This window comes from Cervus elaphus, chromosome 13 (genome assembly GCF_910594005.1).
Source record: "Cervus elaphus chromosome 13, mCerEla1.1, whole genome shotgun sequence".
Taxonomy (NCBI): domain Eukaryota; kingdom Metazoa; phylum Chordata; class Mammalia; order Artiodactyla; family Cervidae; genus Cervus; species Cervus elaphus.
Window position 1 is genome coordinate 13,088,423 of NC_057827.1, and position 15,877 is coordinate 13,104,299.

General features: G+C 40.4%; 1 non-coding gene across 1 annotated transcript; it reads right to left on the reverse strand.

The window, feature by feature from the left end:
- Positions 1-1,814: 1,814 nt before the first annotated feature.
- On the reverse strand, positions 1,815-1,921 carry LOC122707283. The gene has a single exon (XR_006344795.1). It is a non-coding gene; the product is annotated as a U6 spliceosomal RNA (small nuclear RNA).
- Between the last annotated feature and the right edge of the window lie 13,956 nt (positions 1,922-15,877).

The following is a 15,877-nucleotide window of genomic DNA, read 5'->3' on the forward strand; positions in this document are numbered from 1 at the left end:
CATATTCATGGCCACTGAGTCAGTGATGCTGTCCGACCATCTCATCCTCTGCTGCTCCCTTCTTCTCCTGCCCTCAATCTTTCTCAGCATCAGGATCTTTTCCAAAGAGTTGGCTCTTAGCATCAGGTGGCCAAAGCATCTGAGTTTCAGCTTCATCATCAGTCCTTCTGATGAGTATTCAGGGTTGATTTTCATTGAGATCGACTAGTTTGATCTCTCTGCAGTGAATGAATATGGTTTCCTACAAAACAGAGCTATGTATGAAAGCAACAACACAAATATTCCACCAAGCACTAATTACTAGTGTTTGTACATGAAACTACAGAAAAAGATAATTCAAGAAGGACAAAGAGAAATAAGGCCGTCTTGGCATGTAAAATGCCCAGTTGAACCACTTAAAGTGTCTTAGTTGTTAATCATTTAGCCCTGCTAGGCTTAGAGTATCATTAGGGATAACACTAAAATGCTATTCAAGCACAGAAGTTTTTACCCTGCCAATAAAAATACTTCCTTTCTAGGTATCTATCGAAAAATTAAGAAGAAAAAAAAATCATATCCTAAGTCTTAAAAATGAGCCCATCCACCAAATTCCAAAAATCTTACATGGGTAAAAAAAAATTAAAACAATCTATTTAGAAAATTAAATCAAGAAAAATTATAAATACCCTCGTTTTAAAAGCCAAAATACGATACTGTTTATAAACTGCTGGATGCTTCCAAAACTGTAGTAGAAAGCAAATTCATAGTATTATTAATGAGACAAAATGAAAAGAAATGAGATAATCATTCAAATCAGAAAGTAGATAAAAATATAATTATCAAGGAACAATATTGGTAAGAGTAGAATCTATAAATAAATGGATGAATAAATCTAAAAGACCTTTTCTATGAGGAAAGCAATTCCTGACATATCTCTAGAATTCTCCTGAAGGTAATAAAATAGTGGAAATAAACAAAATTAGAATTGATAAATGATCTAACAACAAATATGATCATAAAAATTATAAAACCTTTCTCTATAAGTATGCTAAGCAAACTGAAGCACTTAGCACAATAAATAATTTTCTTTTTCAGAAAATATAAAATACTGTTATCAATTCTAGATGAATAATTGACCTGTTGTGCTTACATATAAAAGCAGAAGTAAATACTTACACATTAAGAAAAATAAAGAATACAGCATAGAGCTTAGCCCAAGAATGCAAAAAGAATACATACTATCAATTTCAAATGCAATTGTTTATTAAACTGGGGTTACATATTTTAAGTGACTAATAGGCCTATTCTTATAGACACCATAATTCATGCACTTGCATGAAAATGAAAAATAAGACAGATATTAATGGTTTTGTACCAAGGAAATAGAGGTAAAACCCCCAAACTTTTTCTACGTATAAGCAATAAATGTTTGGAAATATAATGGAAACATCTAATTCAAAAGGGAGAATTAATTGAAGGAAACACAAAGCTCTGAGTAAATGAGGAACCATTTTAAAAAAAAAACGGCATGCTTTTGCAGAGTCACGCTGAGAAGGAAACGCAACCCCCTCCAGTGATCTTGCCTGGAGAATCCCAGGGATGGGGGAGCTTGATGGGCTGCCATCTATGGGGTCACACAGAGTCAGACACAACTGAAGCGACTCAGCAGCAGCAGCTGATTCATTTACAGTTTTAACAAAGTCATCAGAAGTCCAGTGGTGGTATTTTGGCACTTCTTTTTTTTTTTTTTTTTAAGGGTCACTTCTTTTTATTTTAGATCATTTTTCTAATTTGAAAAGCATCATTTTTTTACCCGAATAAAAATTTCCAATTCAAAAAATATGGAACGCTTCACGAATTTGCGTGTCATCCTTGCGCAGGGGCCATGCTAATCTTCTCTGTATCGTTCCAATTTTAGTATATGTGCTGCCGAAGCGAGCACTTGGCACTTCTTTGTGCAACTACAAAGTTCACTGAATGAATGAAGAGCTTGAATAACGCAACACAGTGAGGAAAGAATAATTAAGAAGGACTTGCCCTAGTAAATATTAATTTTTTTTAAAGTTGATAGTGCTTTGAGAAGGGGCATTGGCATGAGAATCAATGGAGTGGATCAATGGAAAAGAAGAGAATACCTCAACATGGGTCTTAATGCAGATGCATTCATTTAGCAAATGTTTAAGGTGGCACCACAAATTAGGGCAGGGAAAATACTTTTCAAGTGATGGGATTGAAACAACTGGTGTTGTGAAAGACCACAACAGCTCCAGAGGAGGAAGAGGTCCTCCCCAAGTGGCCTCAAGGGAAGCACATGGGACCGCTACTCTTGAATTCATGGCTGAGCACTTCACATCTGTCATTGCCTCAGATGCTGCCAGGAGTCCAGGCTCCCTGGCCACTATTGCCTTCTGCATTCTCATCACCTCCACCCCGTCCTGTGCATCACTTACATGGATCTAGTCCACCACTTGTCTTCTCCTTTTCTCTCTCCAAAAGTTTTCTCATCTTGTCCTGTTTTCCAGATCCATGATCAGCAAGAACTCGCCCACACCTTCATTTTCCTGTGGAACATTCCCTGGGATGTAGATCTACTAATAGCCTGGCTATTACCTGAAGACACCTTTACACCTCTAACACTGCAGCTCTTCTATGGAAGATATATATGTGTGTGTGTATATATATATATAGATAGATAGATAGATAGATAGATAGATAGATAGATAGATAGATTGATTGATTTTTGCTGATAGTCCCATATTTCAGGGTCTGGAGATGGAGTATTTTCATTGTCCATTTCACAGCATTTCCCTTGTTCTTGGTTAAAAACCACAGCCTTAAAAGCTATACGTTTTTGCAGGGTCTCAGCTGTCATTCCCATGTCCTAGGCATTCATCCACTGCATGTTCTAGCTCTTAGTCTTACTTTTCATCTTTGACTCTGTTACCATTTTGGTGATGCATCACCTTCACAGGTGACACATCCAGCATGTGGTCACTTGTTTTCTTGACCTCTTCACGGCAGGTGAACTTTACTTTTGTTTGGCTTCAACCTCACACTCTTAGGTTCCCACCCTGGAACTTTTCTGCTTCTGAAGGCTTAATCTTCAACGTGCAATGCTCTGACCATACCTCATCTTCTCAGCTCACTTACTTGGAACCCAATCACTGTAATTGCTGGTCATACTGAGAAGTATTTTCTCTCTAACCTTCAGCCCCTTTCATGGCTTCTCTTCCTCCATTTCCTTTGAAAATTTGCCATTATGATTATGGAAAACAGACAGCACTGCAGACACACCTTTGTTGTGCTTATCTGGCGAAAATGCAGCTTTGTGTGAACTCAGTTACCCCGCTGCCCTGTTACCTATAGCTAAGAGTTGGAAGTCATTAGAGAAAGTATTAATAGCACAGCTGAGCTGACTGATTTAAATTAGTCACCTCCAAAGAACAGAGCTTTCTGGAAGTCCTGCTGATATGTTCCCTGGTAAGTCAGCTTATCCTCTATTGAAGATCATTCTTCCCATACCATTTCCTTCCTCTTCAGTCTCGTCTTGTCCCATCACATCGACAGTTCTAGCTGCACCCTTCTCTCCTCCTTCCTCCTTTGTTTTATTGAAAAGAGGGGAAAGCAACCCATGTGCTTTGGTTTCCGCCTCCTCTTGCCTTCCCAGGTTTCTTTATCATCAGTTCCTTCCTGTTACGGAAGCACCCCTGTTGGGAAGCAGCTGTATGGTGGTTTCTGTCATTAAGAAAAAGTGAAGCCTGGACCTCCCTGGCATCAGACAGCTGTACAGATCTCACCTTTTTGCTCTGCGCACACTTATAGGCTAAATTCTCTGCATCAGTCTCTCCACTCACGGGCTCTGCTCCTCTCCCTCATCCTCCTTTCCACCCACAAAAGAGGGCAAGATCTGTCCCAACTGCCCCACTGAAGTGGTTTTCAGAGACCCACATGAGCCCCCTGCTACCAAATTCAGTGGATTTCTCCTTCTGTATTTTAGAGCATCATTTAAAGTGTTCTACCCTCTTTTGTTCCTAATTTTTCTTCTGTCTCATCAACCATCCCCAAGTCACTTTTCTGCCCCTGACATTTCTCCTCTCCTAATCCAGGGCTCAGTCTTAGACTCTCTTCTCTCCTCTGTCTTCACTCTCTCCTTGGTTCTTCACATCCAGTCCCATGACTTTACTGATGGAGTTCCAGAGATGATGTTCCAAAATATGACACCTTGCATACTGATGCTTTAAGCTGACAGCATCTGTGAAATGGCAGGTTCAGGAAGAAATTTCCCCTGAAGCAGGTCTTTAGACTCTCATGTGAGAGGTACCTTCCTAAACCCAAAGGGAAGTAGGATCCTTAACTCTGAAGAAGGGAGGCTCAGAGAGGAATCTGAAGGAACAGGTGAGTTTCCTAAGTTTCCCCCAGTTTACTACCCTTAGCTCATACTTTGTCTTATCACAGTTTCCATGGGTTTCCACTTTTCCAGTCTTCATCAAATTAAGCATAAGAACACTTAGGTTTAACTTCTGGTCTTTTCCTTATGAAGGCTCCTGTGTCACGGAAAACTTGTAGCAAATGAATTCATATGCTTTTCTCTTGTTAATCTGTCTTTCACTACAGAGACCCAGTCAAGAACCTAGAAAGGTAAAAGGAAAAATATATTTTTCCAGCCTTGCAGTACTTTATGCTGATGACTCCCAAGTTCACACCTTCAGCTCTGACAGATCCTCTGAACACCTGGCTAAGGTGTCGACTCCCCACTTGACAGAATTGTGAGAGGACTCCCTGCCACAGTATGACCAAATGGAGCTTGCGATCCTCTCGATACTCAATGCAGCCCTTCTCCCAAGTTTTTTCTACCTAGTCCATCCCCTCTCAGTAAGAAGCAAGCATGCACCCTTTTACTAGCACAGAAAGCCTAGCAACTGTCTTATGGGTTTTCCTTTTTGTTGTCTGTTCATTTCTCTCCATCACTGTCTCCTAGATAATTAACCTAACACACATCCACTCATCCTCCTACAAATCATGTCCACCCCAGAGTGAGAAGTTCAAAATCCCACACCGTATCAGTCCATTCTCCCAGACACCTCTGAAGAGTTTGCCATAAACCTTGCAGTGAAATCAAAGCCCTTTATTATGACCTTCAAGGCTCATGATGTAGCTCTCTCCTTCCTCTCCCAAACTCTGAAAACCTTGGAAACATTTTCATGCTTCAGGGCCTTTGCACATGCCGTGGCTTCTGTTCTCTCAGCCTTCTGCATACGCCGCTCATCCCTAACATTTAGGTCCCCTGGTCAAGCACCCCTTTTCCAAAGAAGGCTTCCTTCACTGAGCTTCCTATCCTAGCAAACTGTCAAACTCCACTATCCTCTCACCCTACTCCTGTGCTCTCTTATATTTTCCCGTATCAGTTGGTTCTGATCACATGAAATACTCTTCATTTTCTCCTCTGGTAATAACTACTATGGAAATAATCAGAGTTGTGAGAAAATATTTATGTGCAAGGTTGCTTATGTAGTATCATTTTCTAGTGATGAAAACATTAGAATCAAACATCTTGAGATAAGTGTAAAGCTCAGTAAATTACAGTATATCCTGAAGACAAAGTATTTGTACAAAGACATTAACATTGTGTTGTTCAAGAATGGCTGACCATCAACAGAGAAATGGGTAAAGCTGATGTGGTTCATATATACAATGGAGCATTCAGTTCAGTTCAGTCACTTAGTCATGTCCGACTCTTTGCGACCCCATGAATCACAGCATGCCAGGGCTACCTGTCCATCACCAACTCCCGGAGTTTACTCAAACTCATGCCCATCGAGTCGGTGATGCCATCCAGCCATCTCATCCTCTGTCTTCTCCTCCTGCCCCTAATCCCTCCCAGCATTAGGGTCTTTTCCAATGAGTCATCTCTTTGCATGAGGTGGCCAAAGTACTGGAGTTTCAGCTTCAGCATCAGTCCTTCCAATGAACATCCAGGACTGATCTCCTTTAGGATGTACTGCTTGGATCTCCTTGCAGTCCAAGGGACTCTCAAGAGCCTTCTCCAACACCACAGTTCAAAAGCATCAATTTTTCGGCGCTCAGCTTTCTTCACAGTCCAACTCTCACATCCATACATGACCACTGGAAAAACCATAGCCTTGACTAGATGGACCTTTGTTGGCAAAGTAATGGAGCATTACTCAGTCATTAAAAAGAAGGCAAGCATGCTGTTTGCAGTAACATGGATGGACCTAGGGAATGTCATACTCCCTAGGAAGTAAGTCAGACAGAGAAATATCATATGACATCCCTTACATGTGGAATCTATAAACTAATTATGCAAATGAACTTGCTTACAAAGCAGAAGGAGACTCATAGACTCAGAGAATGAACTTATGGTTTCCAGGAGGAAGGATGGGGAAAAGGGAAAGTTAGGGAGTTTGGGATGGACATGTACACGCTGCTATTTTTAAAATGGATAACCAACATGGACCTACTATAAAGCACATGGAATCTGCTCAGTATTCTGCGGCAGCCTGGACGGGAGGGGAGTTTAGGGGAGAATGGATGCATGTATGTGTATATGTATGGTTGAGTCTCTTCTCTGTTCATCTGAAACTATCACAACATTGTCAATCAGCTATACTCCAATACAAAATAAATATTTTAAAAATGGTTGACTTGCCCTTTTAAGTCTTCTGCAACCACAAAAATGCTACTCTGAACATCTATCTACTTGCCTACATATTGATATATGTCTCCCTGTTGATATAAGGATATAGTGACTGATGTTTTTATTTTTTATAGGTTGGATTCACCAGAGTGGAATTATTCTATTAATACCAAATAGTAGGGCTTTTTTTAAAATTTGAATGGATATTGGCAGACCACCTTCTTAAAATATATTAACCATTCCTACTATTTCACCCTAGTTTTGTGCACTGATTGTTTTCAATCTCTTTATTGTTTCCAGTATTTTATTTAAGAAATGGGATTTTATTGTCTATGTACAGTTCTGTGAATGTCAATAACTTCAGAAAACCATGTCCTAATATCCCTTTGTAACTTCTTTTCTGCATTCAATGGTAGGGTCAGGAAGAGGGAGAGAGAGACTTCCAAGCTGGCTCAATAACAACCTCAGTAACTGAAGTTATTTACTCATCATTATTTTCATAATAGCTAAAATCTGCATACAATTTTCTGTTTATAAAATGCTTTCAAATACATCATCAAATTTAATATGAGGTACAAACCATGTGCAAAATGGTCTGTAAAGCACAGAAGTAGCTTATTATGCATAAATATAAAATGCCTTTTACTGCACTGAAGCTTGTCAGGAGAGAAAGTGCTTTTACTCCCTACTGCTGTCTACAACCCTGATTCAGGAGGATCCTGGGAGTTGTATACGTCAATGCTTGTGTTGGTGGGCCTTTTCCATCCTCCGACCTTCGGCACAGACTACCTGAAAGGTATCATTCTTGATCCCAAGTGCTATTTGGGGATGCATTTAAATCCTCGATGTGTGCCTCAAAGCTTGCAAAAAGCATAGCATCTCAAAGTGCCAATTTCATGCCTACTTTATGCTCTGCCTTAAGAAGTTGCCTCTCTGGGGCTTTGTGGAGAGAGAGAAAGGACAGCACCCCAAACACACAAGACAGGCGAACTTTAGGTACCTGGGGTCCTGCTCGCTATGGCGTGGCCCAAAGCGTCTCAGGGAAACATGGCTATGTGCCTGTCATTCCCCCCAAATTACCGGGGCCCAGTTTGGCACGCCAAGAGGCATCCATGAGGTCAAATTAAGAGGAGATCACCTCTCTGGGTCTAGTGTGAGGAGAAAACAGCCTTCAGCAGACAAAAACCTGCCTCTGAAAAAGCTCAGCAGGACACAACATCTGAAGGTATTTGCCACTCTCTTGATATTGAAAGTCAAATCGCTCTCATTCAGGAGCAAAGCCCATCTTCTCTTTTTATGTCTTCAGTGCTTATTGACAAAAGCAAAGTTAGAATAGTAAAGAGGAATTGTTCTGCTGGGGCTTTCATGCGGAGGAGGCTGTGCAGACAGGCCTCAGTGATCCACCCCTGGGGAGGCATGGTGGAACCGGCAGTGACTCCGACGTCGAGAAAGGAAAGCGCATCGTGCTCCGCACTTCCGCCTCCTCTTTCTCGTGAGCACTCGTAACACACTGACGTGGAAACGTCACCGTGATCTGGGGCCAAGACAACGTACGGTGGCTTTGCTTCCTCTTCCTACCCCACCATCTGAGGTCTTAAAATAGAGGAAACTGTCTAAAGAAGAGGACAGACGAGTGATCTCTAGAGTCACCTGTTTACCAGGTCCCGGAGGAGCTGCTTACACGGGCTGCAATGCCAATGACAACCCTTGGAGTTGTTCAACTCTGAGTTCCTGGGTCACCTTTTTTTTGGCATCATCTAAGGTCTGTCAGAACTGCATTGATCATCCTCTTCTACTCCACAAGCATCCATCTTCTTTGGAAAGGATATGGAAAATTCCCCCCACCTCCCAAAGAAGCTAACCCATAGTGAAGGAGAGACTCATTTCAAACCATTCCACATTTAATTCAGGATTCATCAGCTATGAAAACTTAATTTAGGGAAATCAGACCTTCACAATCCTATCTTGCAATACAGAGAAGCGTGAAGTTGTGTGTAGCACTTTGGAGAATTTTGGAATGCACAGTATTGGACTTCGATGTGCCAAGTGGAAATAGCTTACATTTGCATGCCTGCACATTTTATCCAGTGAACTTTATCTTCTCTGCTAAGTAAGTTACTCCCTGGCTTTAAACAACTACTGAATTGAAAAAAAAAATCTACAGGTCATCCTGTATTGAGATAGTCATTTTCATTGAGGCTGCAGAGAGGGGCCATGCTGAGATGAACTAGTTATAAACTAAACTCACAGGGGCTCCCCTGGTAAGAAGGAGTCCAGTCCTAAACCACCTCTTCCTTGCAAAGGGGAGGTGACTAGCTGGTCTGATTGTGTGTGTGTGTGCATGTGTGTGTGTGGGAATGCCATTAACTTCAATGCTTATTGATCATCTTGTGGTCCCTGATCTCTTTTTACTTTTTGGTCTGATCTTTCAAAGGCTGCTTTTAATGTTCCAATCACCCTAATAGATTAAAAATTATAATTGTTTTAACCAAGTGGATCTTTGCCTTTGATTCTTCATGTTTCCAGATTAATTTCTGATTTCTGAGGCTAATGCATTCCCAGTCAATTACGTTGTAGGCTCTGCCCATCTTACTTGGCATCCTGGGTCTCACATAATCAGCTTTAGGACTGTAGATAATTTAAAGTCTTTGAGCCACGTTTTCCACCCTAGTACTGTGGGAATTATGGGGGTTCACTCAGGGGTTGCTTTTTGACCTTGTCTCATTCCACATGGGAATACATATGCAGTCCCTGGTTCACTGTAGGTGCTTAGAGGAGAGCAATTAAACCTAAACCTGACTAATGACCAAGGAAGTAGGAGGAAGCCAATATCTGGTGAGTTTAAAGAGCCTGGGATCACATAAAATTAATTATTTCATGATCTTCAATTATTCTCAGGGCCCTTCAAACAAAGCACTCAACCTCACTCTTCCAGCTAAAATGATACCAAATCATTTTAGCCTTTCCTTTTTTACCCTGAAGCTACCTTTCCATAAATAGTTGTTAAATACCTACTGTATTTTAGGTGGCTTCCCTGGTAGCTCAGTGGTAAAAGATCTGCCTGCAATGCAGGAGGCATGGGTTCAATCCCCTGTAGAAGCAAATGGCAAACCACCCCAGTATTCTTGCCTGGGAAACCCCACGGACAGAGGAGGCTGACCGGTTAGAGTCCACAGAGTCCCAAAAGAGTCAGACACCAACTTAGTGACTAAACAGCAGCAACGACTAAATTCTAGGTGTTCAAGGCAGTTGAAGGTGATAGAGAAGTTTTAGAGCTGGGTTAGAAATGGACTGTGCCTTGAAGAATTCATACAAAATGGACCAACTCTGAATAAAAGTATCACAGGTGGTGATGGAGCCCACGCTACTGATGGGATGACAGGGAGTCTCATTTCCCTGGGGCCTCATCCTTCTAGGGAGGAAACCAGGGTTATTTATCTCAGCATTGCCAGAACCTAGTAGGGAGGTCTGCAAATCCAAGTGGAGTAACTGACAGACTGAATAAGCTCCCCCCAGTCCCTGTGAGCCTTTCTCACAGTGCTACGCACACTCCAAAATGTCTCCTTTCCATCAGTGTGAAGAGCTGTTTGTTTCCATTCTGTTCTTTAAAGAGGTTCTTTTACAAAAGAAAAGCACTGAAAAGCAAACATTAGAATGCAACACATGCTAAAATGTTACTGAGATGGCAAAGATCTCAAATCCAGCAATTGTGATTGAAAAAAACAGGAGAGGTGGATAGGAAAAAAATAATCAGGAGGCATAGAAGGGCCATCAGAGGGAGTTTTTAGAGAGCTTTCTCTGCCGGAGACCCTCCTAAGAAGTGACAGTTAGAACTACTCATCTTCTCTGAAGGAAGCATTCGGATCTGCACCCAACTCAAAACATGAGATGCTTTCACAATGTAGTGAGAGATTCTGTCTCTCTGGTCCAGTCTTTGATAGCACAGAAGGAACTTCCTGGCTGTTTGCTCTCATCCAGAGATGCTGCCAAGAAACACATTTGGAGTTGAGCTCCTAACCTGTGAGCATCAGCAGCGCTGCATCAGGTCTGCTGAGCAATGCCTGGAAGTGAAACCCCTGGAAGCCACGGGGGCTGCCACCTTTGGGTGTTGAACTCATTACCCCTGAGGACCATTTGTCTTTTGGAGACAGGAGGAGGAAGAAATTCTGTCCTGCAACTTTAATCTCATTCGTTGTTGCTTAGTTGCTCAGTCGTGTCTGACTCTTTTGCAACCCCACGGACTGTAGCCCACCAGGCTCCTCTGTCCATGGGATTTCCCACGCAAGAACACTGGAGTGGGTTGCTAGTTCCTTCTCCAGGGGATCTTCCAGACTCAGGGATGGAACCTGTACCTCTTGCATTAGCAGGTGGATTCTTTACCACTGAGCCACCGGGGCACTCAATGTACCTCAAACACTGAGTTCATCTCCTATTCAGCAAGTATTGTTTAACCTCCTGCCTGCTCCCCATGGCATCAGGCCCTAGAAACACATCACCATTTGGGGTGTCATAACTTTGGAATGCCCACATTTTTATCATCTGAAGCTTTATAAAATCTATTATTGAGTAATAATATCCCAACAAAGTATCCTTGGAAAGTGCTTTGCTGCCTACAGTACGCTTTCACATACATGGTTTTACTTGAGTGTCAACAAATTTTGAGGCAAGTAAGGAGGGAATATTATGCTTATTTTATTACTTAAAAAACAATGGCTCAGAGAAGTTATTTGATTCACTTAACTAGAATTTCATATCTTATAGCAGTGGAATTGGGGCATATCTGACAATAATTTCCATTCAAACAAACTCCATTGCATGCCAAATCAATCTTTATCTTGTAGAGATTCTGAGCCGAAAGAATTAACCATCATGGCAAATATGAATCTTGAATAGAATGCTTTTTAATCATCAACACCCATACTATTAAATACCAGTTTTCTTCCTGACATCTCCCTATAAAAGTTACCCAGACATTTGCTGATCCTTATTTCCAAAAATACCTTACCAACCAATGTGTTGGTTGATGAGCCAACCAACACATTGTTCCATTCTGATAATTATGCTCTCTTGGGGAATGTTAAGAACTAAGCTTGGATGAAACATTGGAGAGTAGGGCCTGACCCCCTGCCCCTCCTTGGGACTAGGGGCAGGTTAACACTCGCCTCTGGCAGATGAAACAGGGCTCCTTGCTCCGCACGGAGCCTTCTAGCTACACTGGCCTTTGCTCTGAGAACTCTGCCCTCTTATTTACAATAGGACATTTCTAAAACAGAACCAACATTTGTGAAAGGTCAGCCGCCACGAAGAGCAGAGAATACCAGTGGAAGTGACAGAAGAAAATAAACAAACTGGAAAATATCTGTCTCAAACGTTTTCCCAGACTGGCCATTTGGGGAGAATGGTCTATAAGGCTGATAGCTGAGATGCTGGAAGGTGATGTTCTGCCCTTTCATCCCTACCCCTGACATCATGGGGACTTGTAGAAGCTGGCTTACTTCGTGGCTACTCCTGTTTAAGTTTCTGATTACTTGCATAGGCTGCTGTCTGGTGTTAATACATATACTCGACTATGCTTGGAAAACATATTTAGCAGATGGTGAATTATAGTGCTAATAATTCAAGGTAGCGAACTGGGGGTGGGGAAGGTGGGAGGAGAGGGCAGGAAAGGCACTGCTTTTTCCAACTCCTGTTGTGCTGCACGGCTTTTTTTTTTTTTTTTTTTTTTTTAGGGCTGGACATTGCTGAGCACAATTGCATACAAGTCCATGGGATCGCAAAGAGTCGGACACGGCTGAGCGACTGAACTGAACTGGACTGAACTGAACATTCTATCCGGAAAGACCTGTGCCCAGACGGTTGAGCTATCAAAGCTCAAAGCATGCCTGTTCCGTGATCCTACCTGGGTCTCTTCCAGGCTCTTTCTAATTGGCCTGAAGTACTTATTTCATCCTTTTGGAAATGTCCTTGCTTTGGGGAAGGATGCATCTAAAGCTCCATCAGCTTGGCACTGACAGTACAAATCTCACAAACCTGAGCTAGGTTATCACTCAGTTTATCAGCCACAGTGACACAGAGCACAAAAACCAGCAGTACTTTAGATGGCTGTTTATAAGAAGTGTGCCTGGGGCGCCTGAGGGCCCAGAGTCCCCTCAAGAGGATGTATGTGCTTACTGAGCCCATGCTGAGCTCCCCTGGAGGTTATGATTTACTCGGATATTATTAGGTGAGTCTTATGGCAGCATCTATCATGAGAGACAAACTTCCTCCAGATTTACCATAAGGTTCTGGACTTTGTCTTTGAAATCAATATCATAAGATATTAATGTTTCTATATAGGTCAGTGCCAAAGATTTGTGGTATGGCACCACTAAAATTTATTAATTTATAATAGCAGTAAGGATAATTCCTGGAAATTTTCACTCTTGCAAGAATAGCTGAAGGCCCTCCTCTCCTTACAAAAATGTGGCTTATTATAATAGTCATCTGCATATCCTGGGGGCTAAATCATTTTCCTTGAAATGAAGCAACTTGAACAATTAAACCTTGATAAAAAGTTGCCTATAATACCGGTAGGAATCCTATCTCCTATACCAAACTTATAAAATAAATTCTACTTAATAACAGTTTGAATTGTGTAAGATTTTGTGAAAAGCCTTAATAATATCATGTGTTATTCCTCCTGGTTTTATTTTTTAAATGTTTTTCTTTTTACTTTTCATGTATTTATGTATACATATCCATAAATGAAAATATAAACATGGATTTATCATTTATATACATGATTTACATCATGTCTATATATATATATACATCTCTCTCTTTCACACCCACACAACATCTACCCACCCACACACTCACACACAACTATACCCACTACATAGACAGCCTTTCCTGTTATGAACTTTTCTTTTTTATGTGAAGTTATTCTCCTGCACTAACTGAACCTTGAGAGTGTTTTGCATTGATTTCTGTTTGTGTTCCTGTTGCCAGTTTACCACTATTTTGTCAAACATGTGTGCTATCTTATCATGAAGGAAATACTGCAAAGAGAAAACAGTTCGTTCTGGGTCAAGCTAACCTGGTTCCGATCCTGGTTCTGCCTTTTACAGGCTCTGTGAATTTAGATAAATAATCTGAGCTCCCAAGCCTCTGTTGATTCATACTCTGAACTGGTGTGATAATACCTACCATACAGGCTTTTGCATCCATGTTTATGTGCAAGATACTGCAGCGAAAGGCAGTTGAAGCTCAAAAGTAATAGCTGTTGTAATCACCACTATAATTACAACCATAACTGAGAAATCACATTAACTTTTTCTATTTATATTATCAATAATAATTATTTCTACCAGGAAGACAGTATAGCATAGTGGAGAGTACATGTATGGAAACCTGGATTTTTTTTCACTTTAGGAAACAGTCTTACTTCTAAACAGAGAAATGGGCATGGTGATGCTCTGATATCTAAAGTTCTTGTTTTTGCCATGCATCTTCACAGTGTTGGGTGAAGGTAATTGTAGTTAAGGAAATAATATAGGTAAAGGTTCTTTATGAATTATAACATGATCTCCAAATATTGGTTATCATTCTTGCTTCATCTCATTATCCTCGGCATATAAGAGAGGTTTGATTTACTTTGGGTCCCACTCGATAAGTTTTCAAATTTTATACACACATTCAGATGGAGTACTCAAATATCCTTCCAATACAGTACAAGATAATTTCATGGTCATGGTCCCACCATGACCAATGTGAGGATAAAATTTCAGTCTATAACAAAGCTTCAAGGTCCCAGTAAATAATACTTTCTGTTGATTGGATGAGTTTAAAAAAATAAAAACAAATCCAGGTACATTAACATATGCCACAGGTAACATCTTTAACAGGTCATTTGTTTGTTTGTTTGTTTGTTTTTTGCAGGAGGTGGGGAAGAGTAGGTTCTTTCTTGTGCAATTTTCAAAATACTTATGCAATTTAGGCTCTACCTCTCACCAACTGATGATCCAAAGCAAACTGTATTAGCTCCAAAGCCCTTGGTTCTTCCACTTAAGAAGCTGGGGCTGGTAAGCCTTGTAGCAAGTTATCTTTTTTCTAAGATCTCTTACAACTGTAAAACTGAATCATTTACTGTAGATAGGGGTGAGTACACTTAGATACTTGGGAATGTATACATGTGACAGTTTTACATATCTGTATTCGGAAGCTAGAAGGAAGCCTCTCATTTTGAGAGAGAAATTGAAAGAATATGATATACATATGAAAAATTAAGGTTAGATAATGCCAATTTTATGGGCTAAAAAAAAAAATAACCCTTTGGCTAACACTACCATATCCAGATCCGATTCTTAAAATGCACAGACTGTGCTTTAAATCATGGTTCTCTTAATTAGGGTCATTGCTACAAATGAAAGCTGATTTGGGTGCTCATCTAATAAGAAAATGCCAGTTACGGTATATTATCAACCCCGACTTGCCAGGCATTGAATTTCCTGATATGGTCTGCTGGGAACCTTAAATGAACAAGAGCAATTATAAACCTAAAGTCTGCAGCCATTTGTTGGCATTATCTCAGGATAATTTCCCTGAAACATCCATGATGAAATGCAAAGGTAGATAATTTAAAAATCCATTTAAAATAGCTGTGGTATAATTTAAGCTAAGGTCTTTCTCTATAGTGGACATTACAGCAAGACAGTGCATTTTGAAATGGATCCTTTACAAATGATCTTTTCTTAGCTAACATGGCCATCGGAAGCACTTTAAACGCATTTAAATAATTTTCTTTAGCGTGGTATGAGTAAAAATAAAAAACAACATTGGTATTATTTGGTTTTTGTTTAAATAAAGAAAGACATAAAAGTTCATCTTAACAGAAGTCTGCCAGTGGCTCATCATAAGCCAAAGGAAAGAAAAAACTAGGAAAAATCCAACATTTAAAAACCCATTTTTCTCTCTTGGCTTTGCATATTGTTACACCCCTCATTCTTTAAGTGACTTGAGTAGCAAATTACAAGGTGAAGACATCTTTGCTTTGTGGACACATAGATATGATAACTGTGCTGGGGGAAAACTGATTTTAATTTTTGTTTAAAATTTTTTTTCTATCAAATAACTTCTCATCCATCAAATGTGTCCCACAATAAATGGAAACAATGAAAAAAAAATGTGCCTTACAATTAACTACTAAGATAAACAAATATTGGAATTACAACACCACATTCCTGGGTGTTTCTTTCCATCTCT